The sequence below is a fragment of the Delphinapterus leucas genome, chromosome 9 (genome assembly GCF_059928025.1).
Source record: "Delphinapterus leucas isolate spDelLeu-1000000601 "Yukka" chromosome 9, BTC_Dleu_Yukka2, whole genome shotgun sequence".
In the NCBI taxonomy this organism is placed as follows: domain Eukaryota; kingdom Metazoa; phylum Chordata; class Mammalia; order Artiodactyla; family Monodontidae; genus Delphinapterus; species Delphinapterus leucas.
The window spans coordinates 22,710,970-22,728,721 of record NC_143137.1 but is presented as its reverse complement, the minus strand read 5'-3'; the positions used below and the strand labels follow the sequence as shown (position 1 = coordinate 22,728,721).

General features: G+C 39.7%; 1 protein-coding gene across 10 annotated transcripts in view; it reads left to right on the top strand.

Annotated features, from left to right (window-relative positions):
* Positions 1–17,752, top strand: part of NRF1 (nuclear respiratory factor 1) — a 133,827-nt gene that overhangs the window by 27,250 nt on the left and 88,825 nt on the right. The window lies entirely within an intron of this gene.

Here is a 17,752-nt window from a genome sequence, read left to right as displayed (position 1 = left end):
CCCATGAGGCAGGCATCATCCTTGTCAGTTTTACAGATGATCAATGAGAAGCTCAGGGATTTTATGATTTTCCAAGATTATGCAACTAGAAATCAAAACCACGCATTTCTCACTCCAAGTTCTGGCCTCTTTCTCCTTGCACTACAGCTATCAGGGAAAGAAAGAAAAGGAAAAAAGAAGAAATAAAGAGTATTCATATAGTAATTTATAGAGCACATCCTTGAATCTCTCCAACATAGTTACTTTAACTTAGTCATCTTGTTTTCATAGACTGTTTTGACATCCATAAAGAAAAATGTTTGACAGAAATCTGAGCTATGATAGATAATTGTGACCTAGTGTTATATTGTTACCTTAGAAAGGGTAATAGTGGCACTTTTATAGCTGATTTGTCCAGAAATGAATGAACCTAAATAATAAATGTTTACCTCAATATTTCTAAGAATATAAGTGCAATTCTTAATTATATTCTTCCAAAAAGGAGCAAAAGTAAATGTTAAAAAGCATTTAAAAGCATCTAAAAGCAGTTTTAAAAATAGCAAACTTAAGCCTGCAATTCACAATATCCTACTCACATTTCCACGTGGAGATATATATATATATATATATATATATATATAATAGGCATCTCAGTTGTTCCTCTGACATTCATTCCCATCCCAGTAAATGCCTATTAAGTTCTTCCAGTTGCTCAAACCAAAAACCTTGGAGTCATTTTTAGACTTCTCTCTTTCACTCTACCATGCATCCCAATTGTCAGGAAATCCTGGCAGCTGTACCCTTAAAACATGCAGAATCTAACTATTTCTTATCACCTCTGATGCTGTTACCCTGGTCCAAGCCATGTTCATCTTTTTTTTTTTTTTAATTAATTTATTTATTTACTTTTGGCTGCATTGGGTCTTCGTTGCTGCGCACAGGCTTTCTCTAGTTGCGGCGAGCGGGGGCTGCTCTTCGTTGTGGTGCGCGGGCTTCTCATTGCGATGGCTTCTCTTGTTGTGGAGCACGGGCTCTAGGAGTGCGGGCTTCAGTAGTTGTGGCTCACGGGCTGAGTTGCTCCATGGCATGTGGGATCTTCCCGGACCAGGGATCGAACCTGTGTCCCCTGCATTGGCATGTGGATTCTTAACCACTGCGCCACCAGGGAAGTCCCGAAGCCATGTTCATCTTAAAGTAGCCTTATAATTGGTCTTCCTGTTCCCACCCTTTCCTCCCTTCAGTCTACTCTCGTATAGCAGCCCAGGTGACCCTTTAAAAATGTAAATAAGAAAATCAGTTTACGTCTTAACCCCTGCTCAAAACCTTCCAAGGGTTTCCCATCTCATTCAGAATAAAATCCAAAGGTCTTAAGTAGCCCTCAAGGTCCCACAGGCCTGATCCTGGCTAAACTGTCTGACCTCATCTGCTTCTTCTCCCCTAACTTAGGGTGCTTCAGGCACATGGGCCATTTTACTGTTCCTTGATCACACCGAGCATGCTCCTGTCTCAGCATCTTTGCATTTGCTGTTCTTGCTGCCTTGGATACTCTTCCGCCCAAGTATTTCATGCTGTCTCCCTCACTTCCTACAGATGTGAACTGAGAGATCTTGTCAGAAAGGCATTTCTTGGCCAGCACCTTCTCTTGTCCACACCTCTCCTCTCCCTAAAATATTATGTATATATTTGATTCGTTTATCTCTCTCTGGTAGGATGTAAAATCCAAGAAGGGGAGGACTTTTTTTTTTTATTCATTGCTGTCTCCTGTATCTACATCAATGCTTGACACACAGTAGGTGATTTTTATGTATGTATTGAATGAATGAATGAATTGAATTTCTTGGCAAGTCGTTATCTCAATTCTTCTTTCACCAGATTTGATATTGTTGACTTCTCTCTTCATTTGCCTACCATGACACTTACTATCTCCTGATTCTCATTTTTCCTTCCAACTTCTCATTTGTGTTCACACGTTGTTGTTTTTTTCCTTCCTCTATATGCTCCTTTGAATATCCCTAAGTTTCCTTGCTTCTTTTATCGTCCCATTTTACATATTATTCCTGGTCAATTTTATTCATGCTCTGTGCTTTCATTACCATCTCCTTGTTGATGAGTCCCAAACTTACACCTGCATCACAGGCTCCTGCATCACAGCTCCAGATCTGGGTATCGCATTGGACAGTTCAGGTAAATATTGTTACGCACTGTCGTCCTCTGCAAATCTGCTCTTTTACTATTCCTTGTCTTGTTTAATGAGCCACTCTTTAACCCAGGCCAGAACATTGGCATTATCCTGGACTTACCTTTCCTTCACTGTTCACATCCAGTTGTTCACTAAATCCTTTCCATTTTCACCCCCTAAATATTTCACCGTGCTCTCCATCCCCACTGTCTTAGTTCAGGCCCCCATTAGTGCTCCCTCATGGACCACTGAATTAGTTACCTGACTGGTTTGGTAACTAGTCAGTCTAGGCTCAGTCCTTCCCAAGCGATTCTTCACACAGCTGGGAGGAATGTTTGCTCCTTATCACCTTTAGCAATGCTTCATCCTATAACCTAGAACCCTGAGGGTGGCCAGGAGTTATAGCAGTGGGCTTTTGTGACCTGTGGTTATTTGTAGACTGAGTAGATAATACTGTCTCTCAAAAGTATTGCTTACATTTGAGTTTTCAAATAAATTAAGTAATTTATAGTGTACTCTTTTCATTATCTGGTTTTCTGAATAAATACAATTATCATGTAGTAGAGGTTCCCCTCCCTCCCTTCCCGCCTTCCCTCCCTCCCCCCCTCCCTTCCTTTCCTTCCTTCCTTCCTTCCGTTGTTATAAACGGATCCTCATAATATTAAGTACCACTGAGCTATAAGATGAAGTACAGATTACTTTGCACAGCACATAGGCCCCCACCATCTGGTTTCCCCCTAGCTGAACCTCTGGTGTACTCCATGTTTGGTCATGTTCCATATGCCACACTGTTTCCTCTGCTCCGAATACTTCCACCCCACCCTCCTTCCCAGCTCCCAGTGGCACCTCTCAAATAGCTACTCCCGTAAAATCTTTCCTGATCAGAATAAAATCCAAACTCCTTTCCAAGGCCTACAAAGGCTTTATGTGATTTTTTCCAATCTTGTCTCCCTCCACCGTTTCCCTTTTTACCAGGCTCTTCCTGTGACTGCCTTCTTCTCACCCATTCAGGTCGCAAATCAGATGTGCCTCATCAGAGACCACCCCTCTCCCCAGGCATTTTCTTATCATATTGCCTTATTTTATCCTCTGCATAGCACGTCAGTTCCAGAAATTCTTGTTTATTCCTTTATGTCTTTATTGTCATGGCTCCCTCCTCCAGAATGTAAGTTCTTTGAGGTGGGACTCTGCCTTCTTGCTTACCACTGTGTCTCTTGTCTAGAACCTGGTCCTCAGTAATTTGAAAAAAAAATTTTTTTTGGAATATAGTTGATTTGCAATGTTGTGTTAGTTTCAGGTGTCTAGCAAAGTGAAGCAGTTATACATATACATGTATCCACTTTTTTTTAGATTCTTTTCCCATATAGGCCATTACAGAGTTTTTTTGTTTTGTTTTGTTTTGTTCTGTTTTGTTTTTTGCGGTACGCGGGCCTCTCACTGTTGTGGCCTCTCCCGTTGCGGAGCACAGGCTCCGGACGCGCAGGCTCAGCGGCCATGGCTTACGGGCCCAGCCGCTCCGCGGCATGTGGGATCTTCCCGGTCCGGGGCACGAACCCGTGTCCACTGCATCGGCAGGCAGACTCTCAACCACTGTGCCACCAGGGAAGCCCCCATTACAGAGTACTGAGTAGAGTTCCCTGTGCTATACAGTTAGGTCCTTATTAGTTATCTATTTTATATATAGTAGTGTGTATATGTCGATCCCAATCTCCCAGTTTATCCCTCCCCCACCCTTACCCCCTGGTAACCATAAGTTTGTTTTCTACATCTGTAACTCTATTTCTTTTTTGTAGGTAAGTTCATCTGTACCCTTTTTTTAAATTCCACATATAAGCAATATCATATGATATTTGTTTTTCTCTGACTTACTTCACTCAGTATGACAATCTCTAGGTCCATCCTTGTTGCTGCAAATGGCATTATTTCGTTCTTTTTTTTTTATGGCTAATATTCCATTGTATATGTGTACCACATCTTCTTTATCCATTCCTCTGTTGATGAACATTTAGGTTGCTTCCATGTGTATTGTAAATAGTGCTGCAGTGAACATCGGGGTGCATGTATCTTTTCGAATTATGGTTTCCTCCTGATATATGCCCAGGAGTGGGATTGCTGGATTATATGGTAGCTCTATTTTTAGTTTTTTGAGGAACCTCCATACTGTTCTCCAATTTACATTCCCACCAACCACTGTAGGAGGGTTTCCTTTTCTCCACACCCTCTCCAGCATTTATCATTTGTAGATTTTTTTTTTATGGCCATTATGATCGGTGTAAGGTAATACCTTACTGTAATTTTGATTTGCATTTCTCTAACAGTTAGTGATATTGAGCATCTTTTCCTGTGCTTTTCAGCCATCTGTATGCCTTCTTAAATATTTGTTGATTGATTGGATTATCATCCCTCTCCTTTGAGCCCCATTCTTCCTGTAATTTTCTTCCTTAGCATTTATACATTGCATTGTAGAGTCTTTGTTGCTATTATCTTGTTGGTAAGAGCATGTTCTTCTCCCTCTAGCCAGTCAGTTGTTACCAATCTGAAATAATAACAATTAGCATTTATTGGGGGTGGCGGGGCACTCTTCTGAGTCCTTTACTTAATTACTTCATTTCATTTGATCCTCACACTAACACTTTGAGGAAGGCATTAATACATTATCACCAGTTTATGAATAGGGTGACTGAGGCACATAGAGAGGTTGAGTATCACCATACTAGCAAATGACAGAACTGACTATCCAGCCCAAGCTTTTAACACAGTACTGCTTACTGGTGTCCCCAGATCTTCCTAATTTTTCAAGAGAAGTCAGAAGTCTGGAACTTTTACTCTTATTTCCCTATTTTAAAATGTTGGCAATTCATTCACATTGAAAAACCAAACAAAAAACACTGCAGACCAGTCAAAACAGGTATGAAGGGCTGCTTTGGTTTATATGGTTTTTCTCTGACTAGACCTGGAGCTGCTTATGGTCCAACCCTTAAGATCCTGGTACTCAAATGCTGGATGGGTGCAGCAATCATTTCCTCTTCTGCATCACTTTCTTGCTCCACAATAAAATACAGTAAAATAATGCCTTATGTTTCTTTAGCATGTTGCAGTTATAAGGTGCTTTCATATACATTGTTTGACTTTTTTAAAAGCCTCAATTGATGTTGCCACCATCAAACTGTATGTATGTGTCCCTTGGCCCTCAGTTTCACAGTGGATGAGAAGTAAAATGCAGGAAGTAAACCAGGAAGTGATGAGTATTAGGCTCACTGCTCAGCCTGCTTTTCAGTATTAATCTGTATTGCTGTTGCCCCGCTGATCCCATTATGCACAGCTCCATGTGTGTGAAAGCATGCTTTTAAACATTCAGTGTTATTTATTTTAAATTAGTGAGACATACGCTGTCCATAAATTGTGCACAGTTTATGGAAAAAACAGTCAATACTGGGGTTTGGGTTATTTATTTATTTATTTATTTTTGGCTGTGTTGGGTCTTTGTTGCTGTGCACGGGCTTTCTCTAGTTGTGACGAGCGGGGACTACTCTTTGTTGCGGTGAGTGGGCTTCTCATTGCAGTGGCTTCTCTTGTTGCGGAGCACGGGGTCTAGGTGCCTGGGCTTCAGTAGTTGTGGCACGTGGGCTTCAGTAGTTGTGGCTCTCGGGCTCTAGAGTGCAGACTCAGTAGTTGTGGCGCACGGGCTTAGTTGCTCCACAGCATGTGGGATCTTCCCGGACCAGGGCCCAAACCCGTGTCCCCTGCATCGGCAGGCAACTTCTCAACCGATATGCCACCAGGGAAGCCGGGGTTTTGGTTTTTAGATCTTGACTCTTCTGCATATACTTTTTATTGTTTCTAAATTTACGTAAATAATAATCTATACAAATAATAATTTATATAAATGGACTTTCATACCATTTAAAATTCATTTTAAAATAATTTTTATAAAATGGTATAATGATTACAAACATTAAAATGTGAGCGCAGTTCTCCATTTTTTAAAAAAAAAAGTCAGTCCCTTGTCCTCCTTTTAAAAAAAAAAAAAAAGTTTTGTTCCCTTTCCATCTATTGGAAGTGGGAGTGTGTAATTAGCTAGATAAACCCATGTAATATGGGTGAAGAAAAACATGAAATAATTTGACTGCCCTGGTGCTCACAGAAGACAGTAGCTTCAAAAGACATTGTTTTTTGGCAACTTCATGAGTTGCATTTATTCCTGTGCCTGGGAAGCATGCTGTCAGGCCTCTCAGTCTGTAGGAACCATTCCTCAAAGCAGCTGTATCCTCTAAGGCAGTGATGGTGAGGGTTGATGAGTGAAGGGAACGGAAGGCATGTTAGAGGGGCTGGGATGGGTTACTGCAGGTGCAGTTTGAAAAATCACTGCAGTTCAGTATGCATGTCATTTTATAATACAAATTCACTGGCCCCTCAGTTAAACCCTTGGGTTGAAGATATACACATGATAGTGTGGGATAGAAGTTAACGTGCCCAAGCCAGTAATGGCTAGAGACTGTGCTCTGGGACAAAGGGTGGGTCTCTGATGGAGCTGTTGGAGCACTTGATTAGAAGGCAGGGAATGTGGGTTCGAGTTTTGGTTTTGCCGCCAACTAGAACTGTGACTTTGGGTAACTCACTTAGTCTTTCTGGGTCTCAGATTAATCTGTAAAATGAGAAAATCAGACTAGGTAGTCTCCAAGGTCTTAGGCATTTTAAGTTTGCCTCTGGTTAAAGGAAAACTCTGTGAGCAGCTGCGTCTGACTGGTTATCAAGGTAAGAAGATATATATAGTTAGGGGATCCAAAGTGAATAATTACAGGTTTTTCAGCCAATTTTATCAGGGTATTCTTTGTGCTTCCTAGCAAATTAAATAGCAGAGGAGAGTTGATGATGAAAAAAACATGTCTCCTGCCTTTTCTCTTTCCTTTCCATCCCTAGCTCTACAGTCCAGAGACAACTTTTAAAAAACATTTCACCGGGCTTCCCTGGTGGCGCAGTGGTTGAGAGTCCACCTGCCGATGCAGGGGACACGGGTTTGTGCCCCGGTCTGGGAGGATCCCACATGCTGCAGAGCAACTAGGCCCATGAGCCATGGCCGCTGAGCCTGCGCATCCGGAGCCTGTGCTCTGCAAAGGGAGAGGCCACAACAGTGAGAGGCCCGCGTACTGCAAAAAAAAAAGAGAAAAAAGCCATTTCACTGTTTCTGTTTTTAGCTTCTCTTGGAATTACTTCCATAAGGCTTAATAATATGTGTAAACTTCTGTTTCTTGATTGATCAACTTTACACAGTATCTGTGGACTTTTTTGATTTGAAAAATAAGAATTTAAGTCACTTTTTCTACTCCCTCCTTTCTCCATCTCCCATTATTTGATATTTATTATATTATATTATATTATTTATATTCTTTTTGAAAGTTTTTAATTAATTATCTTTATAATTATAAATGATAAACTTTTATTTTTTGATCCACCAACTTTAAACTTTCTCAACTTGCCATTTTGTAGAATGGCATTATAAGTGCTCCTGCACTACCCTCTTTCTATATTCCAGCTTCTGGGAGCCATACTCTACTTTTACATCATTAAGGTTAATATTTTTATCTTGTCTTGCATCCCCCAAGTATTATGTGCTCACCTTTATGTTTAGATTACTGTTTTTACCACATTACCTTTCTGTGCCTGCTATAATAGCATGTCCAGAATCATAGCTATACAATTACTCAAAGTTTGTTTTTTTTTTAAAATTTATTTTATTAACTTATTTATTTTTGGCTGTGTTGGGTCTTCGTTACTGCGCAGGGCCTTCTCTAGTTGCGAGCGGGGGCTACTCTTTGTTGTGGTACACGGGCTTCTCATTGCGGTGGCTTCTCTTGTTGTGGAGCACGGGCTCTAGGCGCACGGGCTCCAGAGCACAGTCTCTGTAGTTGTGGCGCACGGGCTTAGTGGCTCCTTGACATGTGGGATCTTCCCGCACCAGGGCTCAAACCCGTGTCCCCTGCAGTGGCAGGCGGATTCTTAACCACTGTGCCACCAGGGAAGCCCTACTGAAAGTTTTATGTCTCTTAAAAGCTAAGGAAATAATTGGGTATGTACTTAAAGACTTAACTTAGTAAACCATTCATTTACTCATTTATTCAACAGATATTTATTGAATATCAAACTTGTCATCACAGTGGTATTTATAATAGTGAAATATTGGAAACAACCTAAATGATTTAACTTTAGGGAATTAGTAAAATACCTACTGTACATTTTTATGGGGAATGCTCTGTAAACATTAAAAAATGATGTAAAATGTTAATAACATGAAATTTTCTGTTCTATATTAAATTTTAAAATATTTCTACAACAGTATATACACAACAGCCTCACTTTTGTTTAAAAAAAAGCATCTAAGAAACTCGGGGAAAATGCTAGAAGCATGTATACCAAATTGTTAATTTGGTAATGTAGCTATCTCAGGTGGTGGTGATTTCTGTTTCTTTTTTGGTTTTTTCTGACTTGTATTTTCTCATTTACCCAAAAAGAACATGTGTCACTTTTATGATAATACATTTTTTAAACTAAAGATAAAAAATTAGAATTGCCAGTCATAGTTTTTCTTGGAATACTGATGTTAAACTAATCTAGGAATACCTGATAAGAATTCAGTAAATATTTGTGGAATGAATGAGAGAATGATTGAATTGCAGAGATTCCTAGATCCATAGTATTGACACTTATACATTCATAATATTATCCAGAAACAAGTCCTAGTTCAGTTATCTCAAAAGAAAAATCATGTATTGAAGAATCTAAGAAACAGCTTTAACTGAATGTTGGTTGTGTAAAGGCAAATCCAGCAGGATTGAGGCTCACCACAGAAGCAGCCAGGCAACAATGCTACATTTCACAGTAAGCAGGATCTGAATAAAAGTGTCCTTTGTGCTCGTGAGATTGAGGGGTGAGTCTTGGGGCAATTTATGTTATTTCTCCTTAATGGAAATTGAGGGAGCCTCTAATCCTGCTATCACATGACAGCTCCTTATTTTTTGGTAATTTGGGGAGCAGCTGTGGAGAAATGATTTTTCTGCAAAGAGAGCCAGCTGCATTCTTACCCATTTGCAAATGCCTAGGCATTACTAAACTTCCTATCCACCATGTTTCTGATCCAGGGATAGCTTCTGCAACTCACCTGCTTTTTGTTTATATTTGTAGCTGTTAATAAGCATCTGAATATTTGAGAATGCATTTTCTAATCCTTTTTATCATTGTCGTCAACATTCATTAGTACCTTCTCACTCAGGGCACTGTGACAGACATAGGGTTGTAAGCTGTAATGTGGAGACCACTTTTCTCTTTGGCAGGTGGGTCAGCATCAGTGTTCTTAGAATCACTTTATTTTTAGAAGGTTAAATTACAGTGTAAAGAAAGATTCTGGTGTAAAGGCAGCTGAGAGCTGTTCCTTTGGTCCCCAGACTCCTCCTGAGTCTGGGTGTTCATTCATGTCCTCTTGCTGTGCCATGTGCTTTCACAAGCTGTTGCCTCAGCCTGCAGTCTCCTTTCATTGTGGCACCTGACGAACTCCTGGCTAAAGACTCTGTCCTCCTTTTCATGGTACCTACTCGATGTCCTTGTAGTCCTCTCTTCCCAGTGCTCCTTTAGCCCTTGGTGATATTATCACTCGAATATGATTTTTTTATTTTTTAAGGAAAAGGCTTTTTTATTTTATTTTTTAAAATTTATTGGCCATGCCGCATGGCATGTGGGATCTTAGTTCCCCGACCAGGGATTGAACCCTCGCCCCCAGCATTGGAAGCACAGAGTCTTAACCACTGGACTGCCAGGGAAGTCCTGGAAAAGGCTTTTTTAAAGGCAAAAGCCTTCTAAGTTAACTTTATCAATTTGTACTTATTTTTTTTTAAGCTCTTTTAACCCAGAGTCTTTAAGAAATACAGTCAGGGAATTGGGTAGGCAGGGTTTCTATAATGAGTAAAAGAAAGCTTTTACTTTTGATTGTGAACACCTGCAGGGTGAGGGAGAGACACGGACAGTTTTTTCCCCTATCTTTGCAGTGTTGAATTTTCACCAAGGGATGGATTTGCTTGAAATATTGTATGAACCTACTGTATTAGAAATTTCTTTAACAACAATTAGAAGCAGGTAATTTCAAAACTTAAAACTAGAATGTAGAAGAACTGCACTGTTCATTGTGATAGTCACAGCCACATGTGGCTATTTATATTAAAATTATTTAAAACTAAGTAAAATTTAAAAATGTAGCTCCTTAGTCGCAGTTGTCACGTTTCATGTCAGTAGCCACATGGGTTGGTGGCTGCTGTTTTGCACAGTGCAAATTTAGAACATTTCCATCATCACAGAAATTTCTATTGAACAGTGCTGATCTAGAGCCTATAGAAGAGTTGATGTATTTTGAAGTATTTGGTGACGTAGATTCACCTAACTATTTTCTGTGGAAGGATGTTTATTCCAGTTGAAGAATTTTAAGCAGCTTGAAATTCCCTGTGCTTTCTTTACATTTTTCTTTGGTTGTGGCACCCTCCAGTGTTTCAGCTTTGGTATAGCTATATCATCATGAAATAACCTATTTGTGATTTGAGTCCAAGAACGTTGAAATATTTTGGAAAATTTTGTGTGTATATGCATTTTTCTAGGGAGGAGTTCTGTAGCTTTCACACATCCTCAAAAGGGTCTGTACTTCAGAAAATAACTATGTTCTGATACAGGTCCTTGTATGGTCAAAACTCCTAGTTTGTGATTTATAAGCATTTTTTCTCCCAATGTATAAATTTTTTTCTCCCAATTTATAAGCATTTTTTCTCCCATGTAACTTTCCCTTTGACATTTCTATGCTTTATCTGTCTTTATGTGGAATAGTACTACTACTAGTAATAGGTTACACTTATCTAGCACTTATTATATACATGTCCTGTTTTAAGCCCTTTTATGTGGTGAAACGAAAGCATAGGAGTCAAGTGAGTGGCAGAGCAAGGATTCGAATCCAGTACTCTGGCTCCAGAGTTTGCACTCTTAACCACCCTGCTATGGAAGTGAGGATAAGCCTTTAAGCAGGAATGAGGTGGGTTGGAGAGGACACTTTGCATACTCTTGGCATGCTCTTGTACTAGATTCTTTGGGCCTAGTTGTATAATAAGAAAACAAAACTCTAAATCTCTGCAAGCCACACTGGAAATTATAGTTAGTACCTACTATTAATTTTCAGCAGATATGCATAGATCTCCCCATATAGTCTGCCAAGAACTTAGAGTGGTAGATGAAGGTCAAAGCTGCCATTGCTACCACAATTTTCTTTGGTTTGTCCAAATACCAGACCCAGTATATTCATTGAATAATATGAAAAATCTTTTTGTGATTGTTTGTCACTATTATTTCCATAAAAAAGCACTTATTTTATTACTGTGATGTTGATTTTGTGGTTTGCTGGAATGTTAGACTTATTAAGTATCTTATTTAAAGAGCAGGTAAGACAGACTCATAAACAGATCAAAGTTTGTGTTTGTATATCTCCTACTTCTTTTTCTGTCTGTACCCCCTTCTCACTTCTGTGTCCCATTTCTCTCTTCCTGAGGCATTTTATACTCTCTAACATAGCCTCTTTTTAATGATTAATCAAACTCGATTTTGTATTCAACTTCCATTGGCATATGGAAACAAACCCTAGTGGTAGCCTTATAAAAATGTCCTTAGAATCACTTTACTGATAGTATAAAAATGTCAATACATTTTATTGTATTGACTTATATAAATCAATGTAAAGTTTTGCTGCTTACCAGCACTCTATGAGTAATTTCAAGAAAGGTACATATTTTCTTCCCTTTGTATCAGTCAGTAAACCCTGTGAGGTGCTTCAGAGAATGTAATTGGTTACACAGGTGTTGGAAGACTAAAAGAGCAAAAGTAATCCATATTTTAATAACCACCCCTTGGGCTGGGGGAACGGAATAGAAGAACCTAGGAGTTCAGAGGGGCCCCCACACAGCAGGTAATCTCACCTCCACGTGGATGCCAGGCAGCTGGTACTCAACCAGCAGGGGAGAAGATACACAGCTGGAGTTGGCACATGAGGCTGTCCTCTCTTGTTGGAGCAACTTTAATAAGAATGAAAACATCAAGAAAATCCCTTCCCCCCGCCTCTTCCCATCTTAACCTGTTGCCTCCCCTTGGTAAAACCTAACGTGAAGCTGGCAGACAAGTCTGGTAAATAAGGTTGGCTGACCCAACCCAGAGTTGGCTATAGAGCAGTTCAGAACAAGTATAGAATAGAGGGCTTGGAAGCTGAGAGATGAGATGAGTGGCCAGCACAACCTTATAGGAGAATTGTGGAAACTGTAATTGCCTGGGTCTAGCTTTACTAAGTATAATGTGCAGCCAGTTACCCGCAAGCATTTATTAAGGAACAAATTATGATGGCTGCTGTTCATAGAGACTTTATGTACCCAGGCCCTGCCTTCAGTGAACTTAGAATATTGTTTTCACAAAACCATCCACTCACACTCAAGTCATTATGAAGTTGTGTGGTAAAGCTTGTTTTTCTCACATATTGTATAAAAGCATTATTATTAACTGGGTTTCTTGGGTTGTTATTAATATTAATGAACATTTATAAATTTTATCAACATTGGAATGAAAAATATTATGTGATTGCAGTCATAAATTAGTTTTAGATGCTCCAAATTAGGAAGTTAGCCTCACTCAAGGCAAGGCTATTTCTAAACTTGAACTGGCAAGACTATTTCTAAACTTTCTCGTGCAGTTTTTGTTTGTTTTTTATTTTTGGCTGCATTGGGTCTTCATTGCTGCGCGCGGGCTTTCTCTAGTTGCGGTGAGCGGGGGCTACACTTAGTTGTGGTGTGCAGGCTTCTCATTGCAGTGGCTTCTCTTGTTGCGGAGCACGGGCTCTAGGCACCCAGGCTTCAGTAGTTGTGGCTTGTGGGCTCCAGAGCGCAGGTTCAGCAGTTGTGGCTCACGGGCTCAGTTGCTCCACGGCATGTGGGATCTTCCCAGACCAGGGCTCGAACCTGTGTCCCCTGCATTGGCAGGCGGATTCCTAACCACTGCACCACCAGGGAAGCCCCTGTGCAGTTGTTTTAAAGTTTTTCCTGCTCTGGTGAAATTTTGACCTATTATCCGTTGTCTGCCCGAGAATCAAATATTGTCTTTGGCTTTAGGCTTTTTTGGGAAAGGCTGTTGTGTTGAGTAAAATTTCTATCCTAGTTATGAAATTTAGATTCTGGACATGTCTAGGAATTAAGTTGAGCCTCTTGGTTTTCCTGTCCCTTGTTTTGGCTGTAGACGCTGTCTTGCTCTGAGACTTTCCCCTAGGCGGTTCTTGCAGCTTTTCTTTTGATATGGTAATGCTATTGATGAGACTAAGGCTTTCTCTTACTTTTAGTTATACCTTGATTGGATATCCTGAACTGCTCTTCCAACTTTGAGTTTTAAAATACTCTACACTTAATCTCATTATGTGTGGATTAGACTAAATTTAGCACCCTTAGATATTTTATCCAAATTCCAGTAGCTCCTTAGATATTGTTGACTATAGCTACCAGCGTGCTCCTGACCAGAAAATCTGTTTCTCTGAGTTCTCTTCCATTATCTTTAGTCCCACGCCTGCTGGTCGATAATGGCAAAAGTAGGAACTCCTCTGTACAAAACTGCCCCTCCTCCGGTCCTTTATAGATCATATATTAAAGAAGAACCTTTAGATGAAGTATTTGTTGCATCCCAGGTGATGATCCAGGCTAAGAAACAGGTTTTAGTAAAATTGCTACCATGTTATGTTATTGTTTGGGGGAATGATTTTTTTTAAATGGAGTGTTGACTAATCTGCTGAACATCACTGGTTCCAGATAATAGACAGATATGCCTTTTTATTTGGATGTGATGTTTAGAATCACAGTTCATTACATGTTGCCCGGGCATTCATCTTGCTTTTCATATCTGTTCAGAGGAATCATTGTCGGGTCCATTCTCCACTTTGTGCACTCTCATAAAATTATGTTAGGGGCATTGGTTCTCTATAATTTCCTTATTTTAATGTTTTAGAGAGCGGTATTTGAGCCGTTGGAATTAATAGAATAAAGAAAGGCTTTTTAGATGCCTGACTCAAAATCTTTTGCACACAATTAAGAAAACCATATCCTCAGAGATGGATGTCTAATTTAAAGATGAGGAAATTGAGGCTCAGTCCTTCAAAAGTGGCCGTAACCATTTTGCATTCCCACCAGCAATGAATGAGAATTCTGTTCCTCCACATCCTCATCAGCATTTGCTGGTGTTGGTGTTTTGGATTTTAGTTATTCTTGATGGGTGCAAAGTGTTATCTCATTGTTTTAATTTGCAATCATCTAATGACATATGATGCTGAACATCTTTTCACATACTTTTCATAGGTGTATCTTCTTTGGTGAGCTGTCTTGTTCAGGTCTTTTGCCATTTTTTGATTGGGTTGTTTGTTTTCAATATTGTTCGGTTTTAAGAGTTGTATTTTGGAACAAAGTCTTTTATCAGATGTGTCTTTTACAAATATTTTCTCCCAGCCTGTGACTTGTCTTCTCATTATTTTTATAGTGTCTTTTGTAGAGCAGAAGAAGTTTTTAATTTTAATGAAGTCTAGCTTTTCAGTTCTTTCTTTCATGGATCGTGCCTTTGGTGTCATATCTAAAATGTCATCACCATACCCAAGTCATCTAGGTTTTATCCTGTGTCATCTTCTTGGAGTTTTATAGTTTTGCGTTTCACACTTAGGTCTGTGATCCATTTTGAGTTACTTTTTGTGAAAGGTGTTAAGTCTGTGTTTAGATTCATTTTTTTGGCAGGTGGATGTCCAGTATTCCAGCACCATTTGTTGAAGACACTATCTTTGCTCCATTGTATTGCCTTTGCTCCTTTGTCAAAGATCAGTTGACTGTATTTATGGGGATCTATTTCTGGGCTCTCTATTCTGTTTCATTGATCTGTTTGTCTATTCTTTTACCAATACCACACTGCCTTGATTACTGTAGCTTTATAGTGAGTCTTGAAGTCAAGGAGTGTCAGTCTCCCAGCTTTATTCTTCTCCTTCAATATTGTATTAGGGACTTCCCTGGTGGCACAGTGCTTGGGAATCCGCCTGCCAATGCAGGGGACACGGGTTCGATCCCTGGTCTGGGAAGGTCCCACATGCTGCGTGTGCCACAACTACTGAGTCTGTGCTCTGGAGCCCGTGAGCCCCAACTACTGAAGCCCATGTACTTAGAGCCCGTGCTTTGCAACGAGAAGCCACTGCAATGAGAAGCCCACACACCACAAGGAAGAGTAGCCCCCGCTCACTGCAACTAGAGAAAGCCGACGTGCAGCAACAAAGACCCAACGCAGCCAAAAATAAATAAATAAATAAATAAAATATTGTATTAGCTATTCGGGGTCTTTTGCTTCTCCATATAAACTTTAGAACTAATTTGTCAATATCCATAAAATAACTTTCTGGGATTTTGATTGGGATTGCATTGAATCCATAGATCGTTAGGAAGAACTGACATCTTGACATTATTGAGTCTTCCTATCCATGAACTGGAATATCTGTCTATTTTAGTTCTTTGATTTCTTTCATCAACGTTTTATAGTTTTCCTCATGATTTTGTACGTTATGTGAGATTTATACCTACGTGTTTCATATTTTTGGTTGATAATGTAAATGGTAATCATGTTTTTTTAATTTCAAATTCTATTGTTCATTGCTGGTATATAGGAAAGCAGTTGGCTTTTGTATATAAACTTTGTATCCTACAACATTGCTATAATTACTTACTCATTCCAGGTTTTTTTTTAAATTGTTATTGATTCTTTTGGATTTCCTACACAAACAATCATGTCATCTGTGAACAAAGACAGTTTTATTTCTTTTTCTTGTCTTACTACATCGGCTAGGAATCCCAGTACAATGTCAAAAAGGAGTGATGAGAGGGGACATCCTTATCTTGTTTCTCATCTTAGCGGGAAAATTTCTAGTTTCTCACCATTAAGTATGACGCTAGCTGTAGATTTTTTGTAGATTTTTTTCTTATCAATTCGAGGAAGATCTCGTCTCTTCCTAGTTTCCATTTCTTCCTTTTTAAGGCTGAGTAACATTCCATTGTATGTATGTCCACGTTTTGCTTACTGATTCATCTGTTAGGGAATAGCTGGATTGCTTCCACCTTTTAGCTATTGTGAAAATGCTGCTATGAACATTGGTGTACAGATAGCCCTTTGAGACCCTACTTTCAGTTCTCCCAGCATAGCATCCAGAAGTGGAATTGCTGAATCATATGGTAATTCTTCTTAAAGTTTTTTGAGGACCAGTATGCATAGTTTGATAAAAAAGGATGTTCACTTCACTGCTGTTTACAATACCAAAAATTTGGAAGCTGCCTTCCTATATATATCAGTAGGTGATTGGTTGCATAATTATTGCACATCGGCACAGTGAAGTGTTCTTTGGCTATTTAGAAAGGTCTGGTAGATTTGTATGTTTTGACATGTCAAAATGTCCAGATATATTGTCAAAGAATAATATATGTATTGTGAACCTCTTTTTATTTTAAATCATATGTATGTATGTATGCTTCAAAAAAATTTTTTTAAGGTTAATATACTTCTCTGTAGGTTAGGGAGGAAGAAGAGGGGACAGATCATAAGTACACTAGGAGAGCAAACCTTTATCTTACTACTGCATCATTTCAGGGTTTGTAAGAAACACAGTTTTATAAGCAGAAAAACCAATTTGAATAATCACATTTTGGGGACAAAATGTTTAACTCCCATTTGTGTTTGAAATATAAAGAAAATGTTAAGTATTTTACTTACTGTTTTTGGGGGGGTTTTTTTTGTTTTTTTTTGCGGTACGCGGGCCTCTCACTGTTGTGGCCTCTCCCGTTGCGGAGCACAGGCTCTGGACGCGCAGGCTCAGCGGCCATGGCTCACGGGCCCAGCTGCTCCGCGGCATATGGGATCTTCCCAGACTGGGGCACGAACCCATGTCCCCTGCATCGGCAGGCAGACTCCTAACCACTGAGCCACCAGGGAAGCCCTTACTTACTGTTTTTATGTCCACAATGTCATATGCTAGTCACCAGGATCTTTTAAATATATTTTTTATCATTATGTATAATATCAAGGGTATTTATTGTTTTGTGACTTGAGGTATAAAATTAGCACAATGAATTTCCATCTGGTTGAGACAGACTGTCGCTTGATTTAAGCAAATACGCAAAAAACCACATTTCCGAAATAATGCCATTCCTGAGTAAGAAGGGGAACTTGCATTTGATTCCCAGTCTAACTGCATAGTAGAATAAATCCTGCACCAGCAACAACACTTGTAAATTTGTGAAAATGAATCTTATCTTTCCTTAAAAAAATAAATTTTTTAATCCATCACACTTTCTTCCCTCACCATTTAGTTTTTTGTTTTGTTTTGTTTTTGCGGTACGCGGGCTTCTCACTCTTGTGGCCTCTCCCGTTGCGGAGCACAGGCTCCGGACGCGCAGGCTCAGCGGCCATGGCTCACGGGCCCAGCCGCTCCGCGGCATGTGGGATCTTCCCGGACCGGGGCACGAACCCGTGTCC